At 38.2% G+C, this 19880-nt stretch overlaps 1 pseudogene; it reads right to left on the bottom strand.

The window, feature by feature from the left end:
- LOC109085561 overlaps nucleotides 1-19395 on the bottom strand; it is a 108089-nt pseudogene extending 88694 nt beyond the window's left edge.
- Nucleotides 19396-19880: the final 485 nt, after the last annotated feature.

Raw genomic sequence — 19880 nt, 5'->3', positions numbered from 1 at the left:
GTTTGTGGTAAGCCGATGGCACACAAAGAGCAGTGGGAGAAAATCGATATAAACTTCTCCAAGAAGTAAATGTGCCATTTTTACCACCAGGTGTCGCACACAAAACAGACAGGTGAAGCATCAGACAGGAATAGAGAGATCGATAAACTGATTGGCCGAGTTAAGCTGCAGGAAATAATTGAGTTATTTCAGAAAATGCACAATGAAACTCAATCATCCGAGTGTAAATATGGTTCAGATGGAGCTCAGGGTTAAGGAATTTAAGTATCCCTAACTGGTGCAGCCATTACAGGGAAGTAAGGAAGAGGGTGCAAGGACAGTGAGCTGCCCAACGGCTTATCGATCTCAGGAAGTTTAGTATGACTTCACGCGGGCTGATCCAGCCCATGACTAAACAACGAAACTGTTATTTTTTGCTTGCAATAGATAATCACGCAAATAAATAATGATTTGGCTATGGAGGAAAATGTAGTGAAGTGTCTCTCTCAGAGTGGATAAAATGGTGAAGAAACATGGAAAGTTTGCGAGCAGACGGAGAATCACCAACATTTCCGGAAAGTTAGTAAAGATAACAAAATAATACTAATGAGAAAGCATTGCTTACATGCCACAAATCAATGGGATCGCGGGAATGCGCGATTAGGACCGTTAAAGAATGGTTTGCAAAGAACAGAGAGCGGCGAATGGGATACTTCGATTCATTCTTGTATCTCCGGATTTCAACAGGGTGCCGCAGCAATCCGAGCCCGAAGAAAATAAAATAAAAAGAAACTCGCAGTTTGAAGTAGGAGATGAAAGTAGTAATAACCAGAGAAGAAAGGTAGGAGGGCTTTTTCTGAAGGTCTAAGTACAATTGACAAGGTTAAAGCCGTGACAGGTTCAAATACGTGTAGAGTTAGAAAATAACTGATACAGGCGTAAACCAGGATCTAACAATTAAAAAAAGAGGGAATGGGGGGCGCTGTGGGGACCCGCGGACCGAGGTGGCAGCTTAGTGTTTGAGTGCTCCCCGTGACTTTGCAAAAAATCTTGAAAAATCCGACTTATTCATGCTTAAAACCGGGTCAGCACGATGTCTAAACAATCGACCATGTGAAGACTGTGGGGTGGGACCAAAACCACGCGGCTCACAAAGAAACAGAACAACTACCATGAATGTGTAGCCGCTGATGATGCTAACAACATAGCCAATGCCACAACAGGCTGACGACCCTAGCCCGCGGTGCTTAAGTGAGCTGCAGTCTCTGCATACCACTGTCTCTTTGATTAACACAAAGATAGTGCTGGTGGATGACTTTGGGAATAACGCCCCCCCCTTTGACAATGTAAGAGAAACGTATAACTGAGATACATGGCTCTGTTTTGCTGCTGTGCAGAGAAGCTTTTGCTGATCTAAAAGCGGATATCATTGCTAATGATAAGCGGATAACTGGAGGCGGAGGACCGGATAGGGACCGCCGGAGATCGATGACAGAGAAGAGTGAAACTGCAGCTGAATGATGCTGTAAAACGCCATCGCTTATTTGGAGTCAAAGACGGAGGACTTGGAGAATCGCGGGAGACGCAAGAATTTGAGGCTTGTAGGAATTACCAGAGTCCCAGTGGAAAAAACTATGACCCATGGTGGAGTTCATTCAATAACATGCTACCGATTTGGCTGGGTCTTGATACCTCTAGAACCTTCGGTCTTGGAAAGGGCACACCGCACTTTGGCGAAACCAAGGCCAGGGTCAGAGCAGAGCCGTAATCGACCGATTTTTCACTATTTCAAGATCGGGAGTTTGTGTTTCAAACAGCCAAAAAGCGTCTGATCACCCATGAGAACCACAAGATCTTCTTTGCACAAGACGTTTTCAGCGGAGACCATGAAAAACACGGAGTCCATTCAACGCAGTGAAGAAAAAGTTCATTGAGGCTGGATCCTTTAGGGATTTCAATTACATCCTTTGCAAGACGAGGATTCTTCACGAGGGGCAAAATAATTCTTTTTCTCCACACCTGAAGAAGCTGAGAGCTTTCTGTCGAACTAGAGTAGTAATTTAAATACGTCCACGGAATATAGATAACCGTACTGGACTTGAGGACAAAAGGCCTGCAATATAGATATTTTTTAATTTTCTTTATTTTTTATATAATATATGCTTAAACATTGTGCACAGTGTATATATATATCTTTTTTTTTTTTTGTACGCGGACTCTATTACCATATCTGGTGGACACTTTTTGGTTATGAACAGGTTATGAACAGGCTTAAAAACTTGCATTCTAAAATATTTTTTCTTCAGGAAGTCCATCTTACAATTTCTGAAATTAAACATGTACGACGAAGATGGCCTGGTCAAGTCGTACATGCAACGTATAATAATTATGCTCGAGGCGTTCTAATTCTTATTCATAAGACAATTCCTTTTCAACTTACTAATATTGTTCAAGACCCTCAAGGAAGGTTTGTTATTGTTTCAGGGTAATATAATTTCTATTGCATTGAATCTGGCTAGCATCTATGGACCCTAATGAAGACAAACCAAAATTTATCATCTTTACGTGGCGTAAGCATAATAGGTGGGGACTTTAATAATTATTGTACTTTGGACCTCTGGTGGATCGATCAACAAATCCTTTCCCCAAAAATCTCAATCTAGGAAAACCATAACACAATACTATGACTGACTTGAATTTGACAGAGATATGGAGGAAAACTTAACCCAGGTAAATTGGAATACTCTTGTTATTCAGGAATATATAAATAGAATTGATTAGTTTTTTTAGTATCTCAAGAATTGGTATCAAAAAAAAATCAAAAACTGTTGGTATGATGTTGTATAGTTAATAAGTGACCATTCGCCCGTTTCCTTATCTATATTTTTTGATATAAGCTAAAACTAATCTCCCACTAACTGGTGTCGCTGCAGGTATGGTGGCTCCAAAATCCGAATTTGTTAAATATGTTGAAAAGAAGATTGACATTTACTTTGAAATTAATACTGATCAAACTAATGCATCAATTAGATGGGAAGCGTTTAAAGCATACATTAGAGGGGGAAATGATCAGTTTCACAAGCACTAGAAGCAAGGAACAAAAGTCAGAAATGGTTAAATTAGAGAAACAAAATAAAATCATTAGAAAATAGACAAAAATAAGCATGAGGATTATGGCAAACAAAAACAATTACTAGTTCTAAGTGTGCAATACAACAAGCTTACAAGTGATAAGGCAGCAAAAGTCTACTGTGGTTAAACCAAGCTTTTTATGATCAGGGGGAAAGGCCGGTAAATTGTTAGCATGAAGAATTAAAAAAAAAAATAGAATCTGAAAGAGCCATTAATGGCATAACCACACAATCGGGGGGATCACGAATGATCCACAAGATATTAATAATGCATTCAAAGACTTTTATCAATCATTGTATAGATCAGAATCTTCTGTCGACTTTGTTGATCGAGATGCTTTTCTTGACCATCTTCAATTTCAAGTATTCACTGAGGAGGTCAGGAAGGAATTGGATAATGATATAACTGAACAAGAATTATTGCAAGCCATAAAAAGCGTAAATTCAGGTAAAGTTCCTGGGCCTAACGGCTTGCCTATAGAATTTTACAAAACTTTTCAGAAGCAGTTGTTAACTCCGCTTTTGAATATGTTTAATGAATCGTTTGATATTGGTAACCTACCTCCAACTTTAGGACTTGCTACAATAACTCTTATTTTAAAACCTGGTAAAGCATCAACTGATTGCTCATCATACAGGCCAATTAGTCTCATGGGAGTGGACACCAAAAAATATTATGTAAAGTTCTTGCTAAAAGACTAGACCCATACGTCCCTTTTTTAGTGCATAATGATCAGAATGGATTTGTAAGGAGACGCCAAGGCTTTCATAACATTAGACGAGTCCTTATATAATTCACTGTAATAATAATGCCACAGACAATGCACTATTTTCTTTAGATGCAAGACAGGCATTTGATAGAATAGAGGAGCCCTATTTGTTTAACGTATTGCCAAGGGGGAAAGTTTTTAAAATGGATACAGTTACTATACACTGGCCCTGTGGCATGTGTACGGACTAATAAACAATTTATCAAGCCAAATAAACCCTAGAAAGATCAACCCGTCAGGGCTGCCCTCTGTCCCCACTATTGTTTATTCAGGCCATTTAGCCATGGCTAGCCATATCTATTCGAAAGTCAGGGCTGCCCTCTGTCCCCACTATTGGAGACGCAATAACATAGAATATCGCTATACGCAGATGATGTGATACTTTTCTTGTCCAAATTATCAACTAGCATACCAGCAATATTACAATTAATTAATAGGTTTGGAAAGTTTTCGGTGATATAATATTAATGACACAAAATCTTCCATACTCTTCCTAAACAAGGAGGAAAAAGGAGTCACCTAATCATAAGATCGCATTTTTTAATGCAAGAGAAGGATTTACATATCTTGGAGTTAAGATTACCCCCCAAATTAATAAAATTATTAAAGCAAATTATGATCCGCTAATGGGTGAAGTACGTGAATCAATTGAAAAATGGACAACAATGCCCTATCAATGATTGGCCGAATTAATTTGATTAAGATGGTAACTCTGCCGAAATTTTTATACCTGTTTCAGTCACTCCCACTGCCACTGCCAAAACATTTTTTTAAGGAAATTAACAAGATTCTTTGTAGGTTTATCTGGAACAATAGAAAACCTAGATTTAGGCTTAGATTACTGTTCTTCCATATGACAGGGGTGGTTTACAGATGCCGAATTTACAGTGGTACTACTGGGCCGCTCAGCTTCGATGCACTATGTTTTATTTCCTCACACAGTCACCTCCAGCCTGGGTTTCTATTGAACAAACTATATCTACAGCTCCCATTAAGATTATACTTATATTCATCAGATCCAAAGACCTTAAAAAAAACAAACAACAAATCCTTTCCTAAAGAACATCATTGATATATGGTTTAAAGCTCACAAACATTTTGGCGATACACCTCCTATTTCTCAGTTCTCTCCTATTTGGAGTAATGCATGGTTCACTCCGGGCAGGGCAGATGGCGGCTTTAAGGTTTGGGCTAGTAGAGGTGTGCAAAAAATGGAGATTTATATGACAAGGCGTTTTGTTAACATTTAATGACCTGAGTCTGAAATATTCAATTTCTCAAAAAAAAAATTTTAAGTACTTACAATTGAAACACTTTATTTCATCAAAGCATTGTGATGCCCTTCGGGAGCCGCCGTTGTCCTGTCTGGAGAATATTATGATAAAGCATGGACATGGGAAAACCACCAAATTTCTATATTATATGCTACACTTATCTCATATGATAAGGAATCCAGTAAAGATAGAATGAGGGCTTGGAGTTTGGATATAAAAGAGGATATCGAGGAAACTGAGTGGTCAAATGGATGCGTAAAAGCTCAAATACAAACGATTAATACAAGAATGATGCTACTGCAACATAAATGGTTGATGAGGACATACATAACCCCTGAAATGCTTAACAAATGGTCCCCGGACATTCCAGACACATGTGCGAAATGTTTACTTGAGAAGGGAACTTTAATTCACTGTGTATGGGAGTGCCCTAAATTGGTAATTTTTGGGAAAATAGTTGTCTGTACCCTAAGTAACATCACAAAAACTCAAAAATCTGTGCATTGCAAAACTTTGTATTCTGGGGATATACCCAGATCATCTTTCTATCAATAACAATCAGAGGACTCTTATCGACTTTGGCCTCCTGCAGGCCAGGAGGATGGTTGCTTTGAGTTGGAAAGAGACTGAAATATCTTCTGCACACTCTTGGATCAAGGAGATGGCAATGTGTGTTACTTTAGAGAAGTTAACGTACATTACAAAGGGTAAAGCACAGCAATTTGAAGAGATGTGGGCACCTTTAAATCGATTTCCTTAGAAATAAGAGGGTCCATGTATTAATGTTTTGAGTGTGACATATTTTTTGTTCTGTTTTGTTTTATTTAATTACTTCTGCTTTGATTAGCATATTTGGAATGTTTTTGTAACTTATTTTCCTTTGGTGATATAAATTTTTGTTATTTGGTTATTGTTTTTGTTTTATTGGAAAATCAATAAAAAAACCTTGTTGGAAAAAAAAATAAGAATGGAAACTAAATAAAGTTATAATCGCAGGGGGTTGATCCGCGTGGAACACACTAGACATGGAGCTAGAGCGTATTTAATGGCTGGAAGCAGAAATAGAACGCTTCCTCAGCTTTGAGCCGAGAAGCATAAAGCTGTTGAAAATTTTTGTTCGACCATATCATTGTCATATGCACTCGGTTGAGCGCTGTGCCAAGCGTGCCCGCAATGCGAAGAAAAGAAGGGCATGGGCGCTGAGTGGATGATGTATAGGCAGACCCATACAGAGATATCAGGAGTTATAATTTGTGCCGAATGCCGCCCGATTCACACGAAGTTGTGAATAGACTCCTTTAGAGTGACCGGGAATTTTGGTGAAGTGTGCAGCTGCACTTGGGAAGGTGAGATGTTGTGGACGTGTTGTGTGTAAAGCAAAAAACAAAACATTGGTTTCGTCTCGATCAATGTGGGAAGGTGAAAGGGTGCTTAACCCTCTGGGAGTCTAAGGGTATTTTTGTGGCCTGGAGAAGTTTGTCATGCCCTGACATTTGTGCTTTTTTCAGTTTCTTATAAATATCTAAATGGCTAAAGTCTAATCTCACTGTTATCAGCACAAACTGGGCTATAATAATATGTGAGCAGCATGTATGTACATGATTGTGTTTTGAGAAAAAAAAAATGTTATGCGTGGTTAGTGAAAAAACTAAAAATGTAAATCACTTGAATAAGGCAATAAAACACATACAGAAAATTGGTTCCCGGGACTTTTGAGAATTGGAGCTTGAAGCCTAGAATTTTTTTTTCTAAATGATGTGAAAATCATCTTGTTTACTCACTTACAGAAAACAATATATTGATTTAAATTTTCTAAGACAGTTTTTTGTTGGTAAAAGTCATATGCGAGTAGGCGTCAACTATCATGAATTCACACCTGAGAAGACAAAAGACCTGCATAATGAGCTGCATAATGAGGCATTCAGTCAGCTGTGTCACTGAGAGGGATGAGTTACAAGAAAGAATGTGAGGACAAAATAAATGTATATAATTTTATGTTTGTAGTTTATTTAGAATATATTTAATTATCCCACAACATAATTCAATATTAACTTGTGAGTGCAGTTAGACAGTTTATTAGGAACAATCAAAGCTGACTTTCAACGAATTTTTATATCATTACTCCCAGTCACACAATCCTTCAGAAATCCTTTTAACAATCTGATTTTCTACAAAAAAAAAAAAAAAAAAACATTTATTGTTGTTATTATTATTATTATTATTATTATTATTATATAATGTTGAAAGAGCTGAGAATATTTTTTCAGGTTTTTTAGGGGGGATAAATTGAAAGAGAACAGCATTGTTTCTTACATTTGTTACAGTTACATTTATTGGTACATTTATATTATTTACATCATCAAGCTTTTGAATGGTATAGTAGTGTATATTGTTATTGAAACTTCATAATATTTCACTTAATTATACATTTAGTCAGGAATTATAGTTTGGAAAAAGTCTAACTAGTAAAATGTTTACTCGTTATGTGAAAACTAGTACAAGTATATAAATAAATAAGAGACTTACTCATGTTTATGAACTCTGCTGGATAAAGTGCTTCATTCTTTTTTTCTGAGGAAATCCAAATCTCAAATCCTCAACCACATCACATCTTTTTGGGGTGAATTATGTCTTATTCCTCTCATCGCGAAGCAAACAGTAAAATAAAAAAAAACTTGAAGAACAGTCTCGCTGCGTTGTCTTCTGTTGTGTGGGCGTATTCAAAAGCCGCGCGCTTCAGTGAAACATTTGAATCTCAAAAGTGCGTTCAGCGCGGGGGCGTGGTCGCATTAGAAGATAATGAAGGGAGACGTGAAAAACGGACATCGCGTTGCTTTTCATATGGATTACTTTATCACAGAATATTTGTTTTCGGCAGCACTTGTTTAGTTTTAAAAGTAGACATGTCAGGCTTTCTATAGATATATCTCTCATGTCTCTGTGTTGAGTATTCACTGAGTTACAGTTCATTTAATGACGCATTTGTAAATGAAGATCAGCGCAGACAAAGGATGCAGACAGCACACCTTGTTTGTTATCTTTATTTTATAAAGTGCTCAAAGTTTTGTTGTTATTATGTCTGTATACAAAAAAAGTAGACCCTTTACAGATTCGATTGATGTATTGCTCTTATCAGTACGATCAAAACTGAAAGTGTAATTTAAGTCTTTTTGGGGTTATCAGGAGAAAATACCCCAAAACGCGTATACGCGTTAATTGACTCCAGAGGGTTAAACAAAATACCCCAAAACGCGTATACGCGTTAATCGACTCCAGAGGGTTACTATGCAGGGGTCCCGAGGAAAAATCACGTGGGTATACGTGAAGTTAGACGAACACTGGCAGGCTCGCAGTTGGAGCGCCCTGGCAATCGAATTAGCCTGCCGGAGGGGGCTGGATAGACAGCCAGCCCTACGACAAAGATTACCGAGGCTCGCAGCCCCGTTCGAATCTGACAAAGAAAAGCGTAAATCTATCAGAAAGGAGAAATTTGTGCCACTAAACAGTGTCACTGGTGAATGAGTTAGATTAAAGACATAAAGTCTTGGTGCCTGTCTGATGAAATGTATGTGACTAGGATAATTCCTTAAGATAATGGGCAGGTTGTGGAGGAACCTGAAGAGACTTTTGTGGTCATGATGCAGTTTCGGGTGAATGTTTTGCTATGTGCCCATCCCGAATTTTGATTGGCTGGGAGGCATTGAAGTTGAAATACATCAGGATCAGCCTGAGGTAAAAGTGATAAGGAAGGGAATCCTGAGGAGAAGTAAGCGTCTTGTAATGAGGCCGCTACAAAACCAACCTCTGATTACAGAAAAATGAGACACTCGCTGTCGCTGGAAAGCCTACCGGAAGAGTTGGGTGAGGCCCGTGAGTCCATCAGAAAATTGAGAAACACCGGCAGTGCTGCAGATGGATAAGTATCATATTATGGATTTTATTAAGAGTAATGGTGTTTTTGTTAATTTTAATAAGAGTAAGTTACTTATTACAATGGCAAATATTTTTCTGGGAATGTTATTTTAGCAGAAGTGGAAGTTCAAAAACAAAAATATAACAGGATTTGAATTATCTGTTTGGGGAACATCCACAAAAAAGAGAAAAGAAATGGAAGATAATACAAAGTATTTTTGGAAATGGTTAAATAATATTAGCATGGATAAGACAAGCTATTATATGGTCCGTACGCCTAACGTTAAGCTGAAAAACAGTCAAAATGAGACAATGGCACAACAGCAAAACCAAAATATTTGAAGAAAATAGTTACATTCAAGAGCGTGAAGGGAATAAACTGTTAAATATTTTTTAGGACGAAACTTACAGAACCAGTTCCAGAGAAGAACTGGGAGAGTGCTGGATATTTAGATCATGCAAACATTTTGATCCGTGGAAAATCGGACAATGTATATATAAAGGAAAAGTTAAAAGGAGCAAAAGAGAAAGTAAAGTTTGATAAATTAAAATAAAATATGCGAAGATACGAAAGAATGTAGAAGAATTGATAAGAACTAGTTGAATTCTGAATCCAGAGGGTGAGTTTGCTCCATTAACGACTGTAGGGTCACAGGCGAAAAAACAGGTTATGCGGAGTTAGAGTCCATGTCCAATACAAGAATTGACTTAGAATTAAATAATACAGTACCATGGATATGGAGAGAGAGAAATGTCTATACCCTGAGTCAGATATGATTTTTAAAATTGGTTGCTGGGACCTTAGACGAACACAAATGGAAAACAGAAGTGTATTTAATTAAAATGAAAACTAAGCAACGCGGTTAAGACGGAAAATGAAATAAAAGACTATTATGAGAATAGAGTCAAACAAATGGATAAATGCGTTAGGGAAGAGATCAGTCGTGCTAACCATGGCCAAAAATATAGATACACGAAAACTGATTACAATGATTTTTTTTATGCTAATTTTTGTGACAAGGATAGAGAAAACATGGACTGTAGTGACTTCCTAAATGATACTGACCCTTTTACGGGAAACCAGAAGAGTGAAATTTTAAGTATAAGAAGGAAATTATATTTGAAAAGATTGAATATAAGGAGAATGAAAGACGAGAAGGGAGTATATAGGAACAATTTAGTTTTCTTCTCGGAAGTGGTTTACGGTTTAAAAGGTGCGGAATGTGGAAACATTATCAAAAGCTGCTCTAAAGGTTTTGACCCTTTAACTATTAATCGAACAATTGCAGTTCTGTGTTACTGGAGTGCAGGCATTGTCCTGCTGCCCTTGACTTTTAAGAAAAGTAAGCTACCTAATAGATATGAGATGAGTTACAGGGCAGGAGGGGGTCATTAGATTAGTAGATAAGAATCAAAATTGGAATATGATTTACGGACCTGCTTTTGTAAGTATAAATAGCGTTTTAAGATACAGAGTACCGAAAGGGGGAAAAAATAGACCATTAGCGAATTTAGATGCTATAGCTATTGATGATTTATCTCTCATGATAGAACAGAAAAACTGGAAAGAAAACTGGTGTAAAATGAAAGATAATAATTATTACCTAGGATTAAATTGGATGAAGACCAGTATTTGTAATAGTAGTGTAGAAATACTAGGTGATTGGATTAAGGGAGGACCAAGATGGTACGACGAAGAGCCAGGTGAATTTATTAGAACTGGTTACGAAGGAGTTAAGAAGGCCGCTAGTGCAGTCCTTAACTTTGTTACAAAAGACATGTGGACAGGATTTAATGATTTTTTAGTTAGTGCAGGATGGTACCTCCTTTATAGAGTGTTGATTATAATAGGGTTAATGATGCTGTTCATAGGAGTAAAATGTTTTTGTAATGTTGCAGGTCAAAGAATGTGCACTAGTAATGGGTGGAAAGGGACAGGGGGAATGATTGTCTTTTACCATGATATTCCTAGAAAACAAGATCCATTTCCTGTTTGGGAAATGACAAAATTTTACGAGGTAACATTTATGAGACAAAAGGGAAACAATTATCATGTATATGTTGAAAATTATGATACAAGTGAAAGAATTGGCATGATGTACTTAATAAGTAGAGATTTTAAGAGGTTAATAAATTGGACTGCAAGTGGAAGAAAGCCAAAAAGCCAAAAAAAGCAAGCAAAAGTTGAGAAGCGTCGCCAAGCAACGAAGAAATCTGGAATACCAGCAATACATGAATTTCAAGCTGAGAGTGGTGATAAAGTTTGATGCGCAAGCAGGAGACTTTGAATAAGAAAATGGTGTAGTTGGTAAGAGACATGGCAGAGTATAATAAAATCCATCTTGAGCTGCAAGCACTGACAAATGGTTGAGAGTCTTTAAAGCTTAAAGCTCCAATTTTTAAGATGTAAGAGTTTTCTTTTGGGGGGAAACATGATCATGTTTCATTTTTCTTTCTTTCATGTTTTTCTAATCTTTAAAGGTATTAATCTTTGTGGTTTAAGAATTGATGTATGCTTTGTTTGTTTAAAGAGTGTAAAAGGACGCAGTTGCATTTTCCAATGTGCTTGGGAGATGAAACCGCAACCGAGCAGTGTTGATTTTGCAATGCATGAAGGTGTGGTTTCTGTCGTTGAACTGAGCAGACTTGTACCTATGCAGAAAAAGGTGTTATATATATTTTTGTATTAGCATGTGTGTGTTGCTGGCCACCCCTGCCATTCTTTCCATTTGAACTTTTGACACCCTGTTTTAGATGTGATGAAGGTCATGTACTTTGTTTGTGTATGAATACACGTGATTACCAAATAAGGGAGAAGGGGAGGAATACAAAATCTGAGTGCGGGGGCACACTTCAATGGTGAAGACCTATTCGCTGTTATTTTTGATTTCTTATGAATTATTGTCTATTAATAAAGCGAAACCAATAACAAATGGTGATGGTGAAGAACTTTTTTTTGTTATTTTTAGTTTCTTATTAGTTATTTTATGAATAATAAATCATTATAAACTGAATAATCATACGAGCTTCAAGTAGACCGAACTCAGCTGAGCAGTCGCGGGTGCCGGGGAGGATTCCACATCTTCTCATCGCCAGTTCCGGACCTCAGTGGTAAGAACAGATTAATTATGACTGCCAATTAGAGGAGGGAATGTGCATTAGATATTTAGTGGATTTCCCTCGGGATATTAAACTCAACAAAACCAAAGTCACTGCACCGGTTTACCAAGAAATTTTGGAGCACTTAATGCTTCCTTCTGCTGACCAGCAGAAGTCTTGTTTCTCATTTTCTCATGGAAAATGAGAAACAAGAGACCAAAAAATGCAAATGAGCTGAAGGCCACTGTCAAAAAAAACCTGGGCTTCCATACCACCTCAGCAGTGCCACAAAATGATCAAAACCACCTCCATGCCATGCCGAATTGAGGCAGTAATTAAAGCAAAAGGAGCCCCTACCAAGTATTGAATAGATGTACAGTAAATTACTTTTTGAAGATGCTGATTTCATTTTCACTAAAAATGTTTTTTTTTTTTTTTTATTGGTCTTATGAAGTATTCTAATTTGTTGAGATAGTGAATTGGTGGGTTTTTGTTAAATGTGAGCCATAATTATCACAATTAAAAGAACCAAAGACTTAATTCAATGCACACAGACTGAAGTAGTTTATTTAATACACGAGTTTCACAATTTGAGTTGAATTACTGAAATAAATGTACTTTTTCCATGACATTTTAATGTATTTTTAATGTATTGAGCTGCACCTGTGTGTATATATATAATATATATATATATATATATATATATATATATATATATATTATATATATAGTGTATATATATATATAATATATATGTATGTATGTATGTATGTATGTATATATATATATATATATATATATATATATATATATATATGATTGCATTCATACATTGACAAGTGTATTTGTATTAGTGTTATGCCCAGAAAATATCTGTGGGGCATGCTAATTTATTAAGCATTTTGGATTTTTATCAGAATGTTTCTTCAGTGGTGATAGTGTGTGAATGTTTCAAATTTTAGAGTTGCATTTAAATAAAGCTAGATTGTGAAGAAACACTTGGTACAATTGCCCTTGTGTTTCCACACACAGCTGCATTGCAGTCTATGGAGTACCCCTGTTGGATAGGCAGACATCACTCAGAGCTTCAGGGTCCCCCTTGGCATGTTTAAATATATATATATAATTATTATTATTATTATTATTATTTATTTATTTATTCAGTTATATTATGGAAAAATACCTTAAATGAAAATGTTGTATGTCATTTTTGTTTTTTTTTTTTGTTGTGTTTTGTTTTGTTGAGATGTGTGTTGTTTAGGTTGAGATGCATAAGACCGAAAATAACTTAAATCACACTTTCAGTTTTGATCGTACAGATAAGAGCAATACATCAATCGCATCTGTAAAGGGTCTACTTTTATTTTTATACACACATAATAACAACAAAACTTTGTGCGTTTATAAAATAAAGAAAACAAACAAAGGAGTGCGCTGTCTGCCGCCTTGGTTCTGTGTGATCTTCATTTAGAAACGCGTCATTAAAAAAATATACACTTTATTACAGACTCTAGAACCAACAACAAGACCAACAACATAACAGAAGGAATCGATACATAAACACATAAAAACATACTTTGATTCATGAGAGTCTTAACAGGCACCCATACCAATGTTTCCACAAATATGATTGATATCTAGCCGAGCTGCACCTAGGGCTTGTGAGCATCATTATAATACAGTTTGAGACTCATCAAGTCGAGACATGAACTTAAACATTAGGTTCCTCAAGAGAGCCTGTAAAAGTGCTTAGCCCCGAGTCACAAAAGAGCTTACTTGCACTGCTACTCCTGGGCTTTTCTAGCAGTATGCTCAGTCAGTAATTATATGCTACCTGAAGTTTGCGCATGGTCTCCTTTTTGTAGTTGACCCCACAATGGGGCTGCATACATAGGGGTGCAGTATGCATGAAACAGTCATGAAACAATATCATCAGAACAGTGATGGAATTTCCGGACTAACATGTTTGCTTGAACATACAACATTCATCTCTGCCTATACATATCTGCATCATCTTCCAACCTGTCAGTGATGATGTGCCCAAGATATTTCGTCCAATAAGATACACAGAGGGATTGCCCTGACAGGTAAAACGTAGGAAAATGCAGCTTCTGATCCTCCTTGGTCCTACATATCAATACACTCTTTTTTTGCATTGTACTTTACATCAAACTCAACCCCATACTCAGAGCATATATCTAACAGCTGCTGGAACCCAACAGTGCTGGGGGACATAATAGCCAAATCATCTGCATACATCAGATGGTTTAACAGAGTGTTCCCTATCATATAACCTGTCTTACACTTCCCCAACTGTTTCGACAGGCTGTCCATGTATAGGTTGAACAAGGTGGGAGACAGAAGTCCCCCCGCCGTACTCCATTGCCTACACTGAAGGGTGAGGATAGGCTGTTTCCCCATTTAACTGCATATGTTGTTGGCATACCAGTAAACCAGGATACGTATACTGCATCCAGGCACACCCCTAAGCTTGAGTTTAGTAAAAAGCTTATGATGATTTTACCCTGTCAAATGCCTTGGAGGCATCAATAAACCCTAGAAATATTGTAGAACCCTGCCTTCTGTAGGATTCAACAGCTTCTTTCAAGGCATAGATACATAGATCTGTACTGTACTTGGCCTTAAAACCCAATTGATTTTTCTGTGGTGTAAATGAACTCACTCAGTCTATCTAGTAGCATCTTTTCTAACACCTTTGAAAGAATGCTGGCTAAGGCGATGGGTCTATAGTTGTCCAAACTCCCTATTTTACCTGCCTTATCCTTACTGACTGGCACTAATGTGACTGTCAACATGGTGTCTGGCAGTATGCCATGTGTCATCAGCCCTGTGAGGCAGATGGACAATAGAGCTGCTACCCTGGGGCTGGCTAACTTAAAGGTGCTCCGCAGTGATGTTACCCTTGCCACTAGCTTTGTTATCAGCTAGTTGCTCTATAACATGATAAACCTTGCTGGGAGTAAAATGAATCACTTCCTCCTTTTAACTTGCCAACACAATAAGGTTCACTTTTAATACAATTAAACAGAGCTGCATAGTGCAGCCTCCACTGCTCTGCTATTATTGTCTCCACCAGATACCCCTTCAGTGTGGCACGGCAGTACTGCTTTGGCCCTATTTGTAGCTTTTACTTCTTTGCAGAACTCAGTGACATTGTTACCAAGCAAGTTTTCAGCCATAGAATGAGCTCTTAAGGCTTGCTCATGCTTCCCAACAAAGCGCACTGCATTTTTGTATCTAGCATTTGTACGTTTCTTATGCTCTAATTCTGGCCCCTGTCTGGGTCTACCAGCTATAACCCAGGCTTTATGAGCTGTCTTAGCGGCTTCTTGATGGGCAGCTACATACTTTGTCCAACCAGGCTTGGTATTCTTAACCTTTCTGGGGTGAGTGTGTAGAGGTCTACTGACCTCATATACAACACTCACTATACTATTGTAAATTTCACATAGGTCATTACAGTGAGTGTCATCATCACAGTTGATATTTGAACATAAGATAACATCCATGGGTAGCTGTACTTCCCTTAAGAGAACATCTGTCCTCCAGCAATAAAACATGACATCCTCTTTAGATTGTTTAGCCCAATTCACTTTGACCCCATTGGCGCCATCTTCTGTTGATCTGCTGCAATCAGGTAGGTTATCAACATTTATTGTCATAGAGACAGGTAAGTGATCAGTGGTAGTCAACCCATACATAATTTCAACTGTTTCCAGACTATCATGAGCATCAGATGTACAGATTTACATGATCCAGCCAGGATGCTGTGTGCCATGCTTCACTGATGTAAGTGTAACTATCTACAGGCAGAAATTTCATGCTGGAAAGAACCAGTTTACTGTCATGACAGAACTGCAATCAAGTGCTGACCAAAGAGAGATTTGTCATCAGAGATGTCTGCATTTAAATCACCCATCACAAATATATTTGCATATGTACATTCCTTAATGTAAGAGTTTAAAAATGCCAATCTGTTCATATATTCATCTTCATTTTTATAGCAATCATATGGGGTATAAACATTTAAATGATAAAAACATTCATATTATGCATAACTTTAATTGCAATACACCAGTCCACCTCTAATCTAAAAATACTGATCATTGGGTCCATATTTCTTGCGCCACAGAATGGCCACACCTCCAGGTATTCTACCACATACCATTCTAATGCTTAAATCTGTGTGTGGACTCTCCTGCTCCATGGAAATCAATGTGGACAGAATTAAGTTTATCAAGGTCCTGTTTGGCTAAAAATGTCTCTTGCAGGCAGAGAATGTCTGTGGTCTCCAGTAGCTGGTCAACAATAACACGATGCGCTCTGTCCCCAGCAGTCTGTCCTAGGCGCAAGCCTCGTGAGTTGTATGACCACCATCACTGTGGCTGGCACTAGGCATCATGTACCCCAGCCCCCATTAAAGGCACATTCATCACTGCCATTAGCCCCCCTGTAGACTTTGGTTTGCGTGCTTCATAAAATCGCCGCACAAAAGTTCCTTCAGGCCACAGCTCTGGATTATACATTTCACCCACTTCTTTGCACTCTGCAGTTATTTTAAATGAACTGAACTGGCTTTGTAAAGTTTCTATCTTTTGACAAGTTACATCACGCCCAAGTTTATCTTTCATGTAACTAGACAAAGTCTCAGAGTCTAAATCAGGTGAGAATTTTGTTGCAAATACACTCACCAGCTTAGACTTAATGACTTGGATGTCTCCAGCAGTACCAGTCCCAACAATGCCACCAGTTTTCTTACCTTTGGGAGGATGCAGACGAGGTTTGGCCTTAACTGAAGCATTATCGGGGACCTGTTTCCATCGGCTGTTGCTCCTCTTGTCCTGGACCAAGTTCCAGGGTGGGGTAGCAGCCCACTCCACGTGACACGAGGGTCTCCCTTTGCGGCGCTGACTGGCCCGTCCAAGCCCAAAGCAGAACTCTCCACCTTCTGGCTTGAGTCTTTCTCGCTGGTCTGGCCCTCCATGCCAACTTGGGTCTTCTCACAGACTTGTGGAGTGGACGATCTCTGACTTGTTCCAGGCTTGTTGGTTTGGAAAATAGGCCCTCTCTCCAGATTTGGTCTAGGCTGCTCAATAGCACCCAGACGTTGATTTATGTCTGCGGTGATAATCCGCAGATCGTTACAGGTGTTTGTCTGCAAAGACACAGCCTGTTTCATGATAGTAATATCTGCACCTAGTTGTTCAATCTTCCCAAGCAAACAGGAAACATTAAGGCTGTTAAAAGTCACAGGTGGTAGTTCATCAAGATGGTGAGAAACAAACCGAGGAACATTTTCACCAGCTTCATTGAGAAGCCTAAGGCAATTCCTAACATTCTTTGAATCTTTTTGTGGCCCAGTATGAGCCACAAGCTTGCGAGTAGTACCTCGGCACAGTTCAAATAGCAGTTTGGTGGAGTTTGTAATCCATTCTGATCCAAAATGGTCCACAGCCATCAAAACAATCTCGTCCTGTTTCACAGTTTTGATCTTAATAGAAAGAAAGTTTTAAAAACTCATCTTCCACAATCATTTTCCCTGTATCTGTGCGGTAGATTTCAGGTTTTGTCTGAATTTTACTTCTGCCTGCAGCACCTGCACATGCAGCGGCGGCCATCTTGCCACATGAAATGAACTGTAACTCAGCAAATACTCAACACAGAGACATAAGAGCAATTTACTATTTTACTATTTTTACTATTTTAAATAACTGCTTTCTATTTAAATATATTTGAAAATTTAATGTATTCCTGTGATCCAAGCTTAATTTTCAGCATCATTACTCCAGTCTTACTCCAAGTGTAACAATATACACTATACCATTCGAAAGCTGGGAGTCAGTATATATAGAAATTAAAACTTTTAGCACACAAGTGATGATAAATACAATAATAATGTTACAGACTATGCTGTTTTTTCAATTAATCAAAAAAAATATAATAATAATAATAATAATAAATACAATGTTTTTTTGAGTAGCAAATCAGATTATTATAATGATTTCTGAAGGATCGTGTGACACGAGTAATGATGGTAAAATTTCAGCTTCAAAGTCAGCTTTGATTGTTCCTAATAAACTGTTAAAACTGCACTCACAAGTGAATCTCAAGTTATTTTGTGGGATAATTTAAATATATTCTAAATAAACTACAAACATAAAAATATATACATTTATTTTGTCCTCACATTCTTTATTGTAACTCTTCCCTCTCAGTCACACACCTGGCTGAAAGACTCATTATGCAGCTCTTTGTCTTCTCAGGTGTGAATCTCACAAATATTCATTGTCAATCACGTCTACTCGCGCATATGCCCTTTTGAAACAATATGACCTTATTTCAGTGACTTCAAAATTTTAGTTTTTTACTAACCACGCATAAACTATGTTTTCTTAAAAACACAATCATGTACATGCACGCTATTTACATATTATTGCAGTCTTGTTTGTACTGATTACAGTGTTATTAGACTTTAGCCATGTATATGTTTATAAGCAACTGACAAAAGCACAAAAGTCAGGGGATGTCAAAACCTCTCCAGGCACCCAAAACCCCCTTAGACCTCAGAGGGGTCAGTGTAGAGTGACAGTCCCCTCTTAGTAACATAGACGTGTGTGTGTGTGTGTGTGTTATATATAAATTTAAATAAAACTTTAAAATGTGACATTTAGGATTCATACAGCTATGTATAAAGAGTATTTTTTGCCATTTTTTAGTAGGTTGTGATTCATTCTATCTTTGTTTGGTTGTCCGTAGCTGCCATTAGAGGGCGGGGGGAGGGGGGTGCTGGGGGTGCACATAGTCATGTTCTGTCATGTGATTCCCTTGTCTATGTGTTATGTTCTGATTGATTCTTGGTTCATGTGTCTTGTTTCCTTATTGGTTGGTTGTTGTCATGTGACCCATAGTGTTTGATACAAATTGGCCTCATGTTTCCATTGTTCTTTGTCGTGTATTTAATGTATGTACCTGCTGTCAGTGAGTTTAGTCTGTTCATGTTACATCCAGTCTGTTCAAGTCAAATCTTTGTTTGGATTATGTTTGGATTACTTTGTAAATAAACTGCACATGGGTTCTTCAACTTGCGGTTCAGTGGACTGCTCATTATAGAATACGTGACCAAAAAAAATTAACCCAGACCGTCTTGTTTGCCTTTCCATGTCCCTGGTCTACCTGCTCCGCCATGGCTGCCTGCTTTGCTGCCTCCATGCTCCTATGGATCTGATCCATGAACCAGGTCCTCCATTGTTCCACAGTCTCAACCTGCCTCTGCTTCATGGCCCAGGTCCTCCATTGTTCCACAGTCTAGACCAGACTCTGCTTCATTTCCCAGGTCCTCCATTGCTTCACAGTCTAGACCTGCCTCTGCTTCACGGCCCAGGTCTTCCAATGTTCCACAGTCTAGACCTACCTCTGCTTCATGTCCCAGGTCCGCCCTGGTCCAATATGGCTCCACTGCCCAGGTCTGCCATTGCCCCATGGTCCAGGTCCACCATTGCTCCACAGTCCTGGTCTTCTGCCATACCATGATCCAGGTCCTGTTCCCCTGCATGGGCCTGGCCCTCCGTCCCTCTCCCAGTTCTACCTCCGCTCCACCACCCTCCTGGAGTTTTTGGAATTTGTTTGGGTGTCTGGAGCTGTCCTTAGTTTCCATGTTTTTTATTTTGCAGTTTGGCCATATAGGCCGTAAGGTG

This window comes from Cyprinus carpio, chromosome B5, assembly GCF_018340385.1.
Source record: "Cyprinus carpio isolate SPL01 chromosome B5, ASM1834038v1, whole genome shotgun sequence".
Classification (NCBI taxonomy): domain Eukaryota; kingdom Metazoa; phylum Chordata; class Actinopteri; order Cypriniformes; family Cyprinidae; genus Cyprinus; species Cyprinus carpio.
This window is presented reverse-complemented; position numbering and strand designations above follow the sequence as displayed.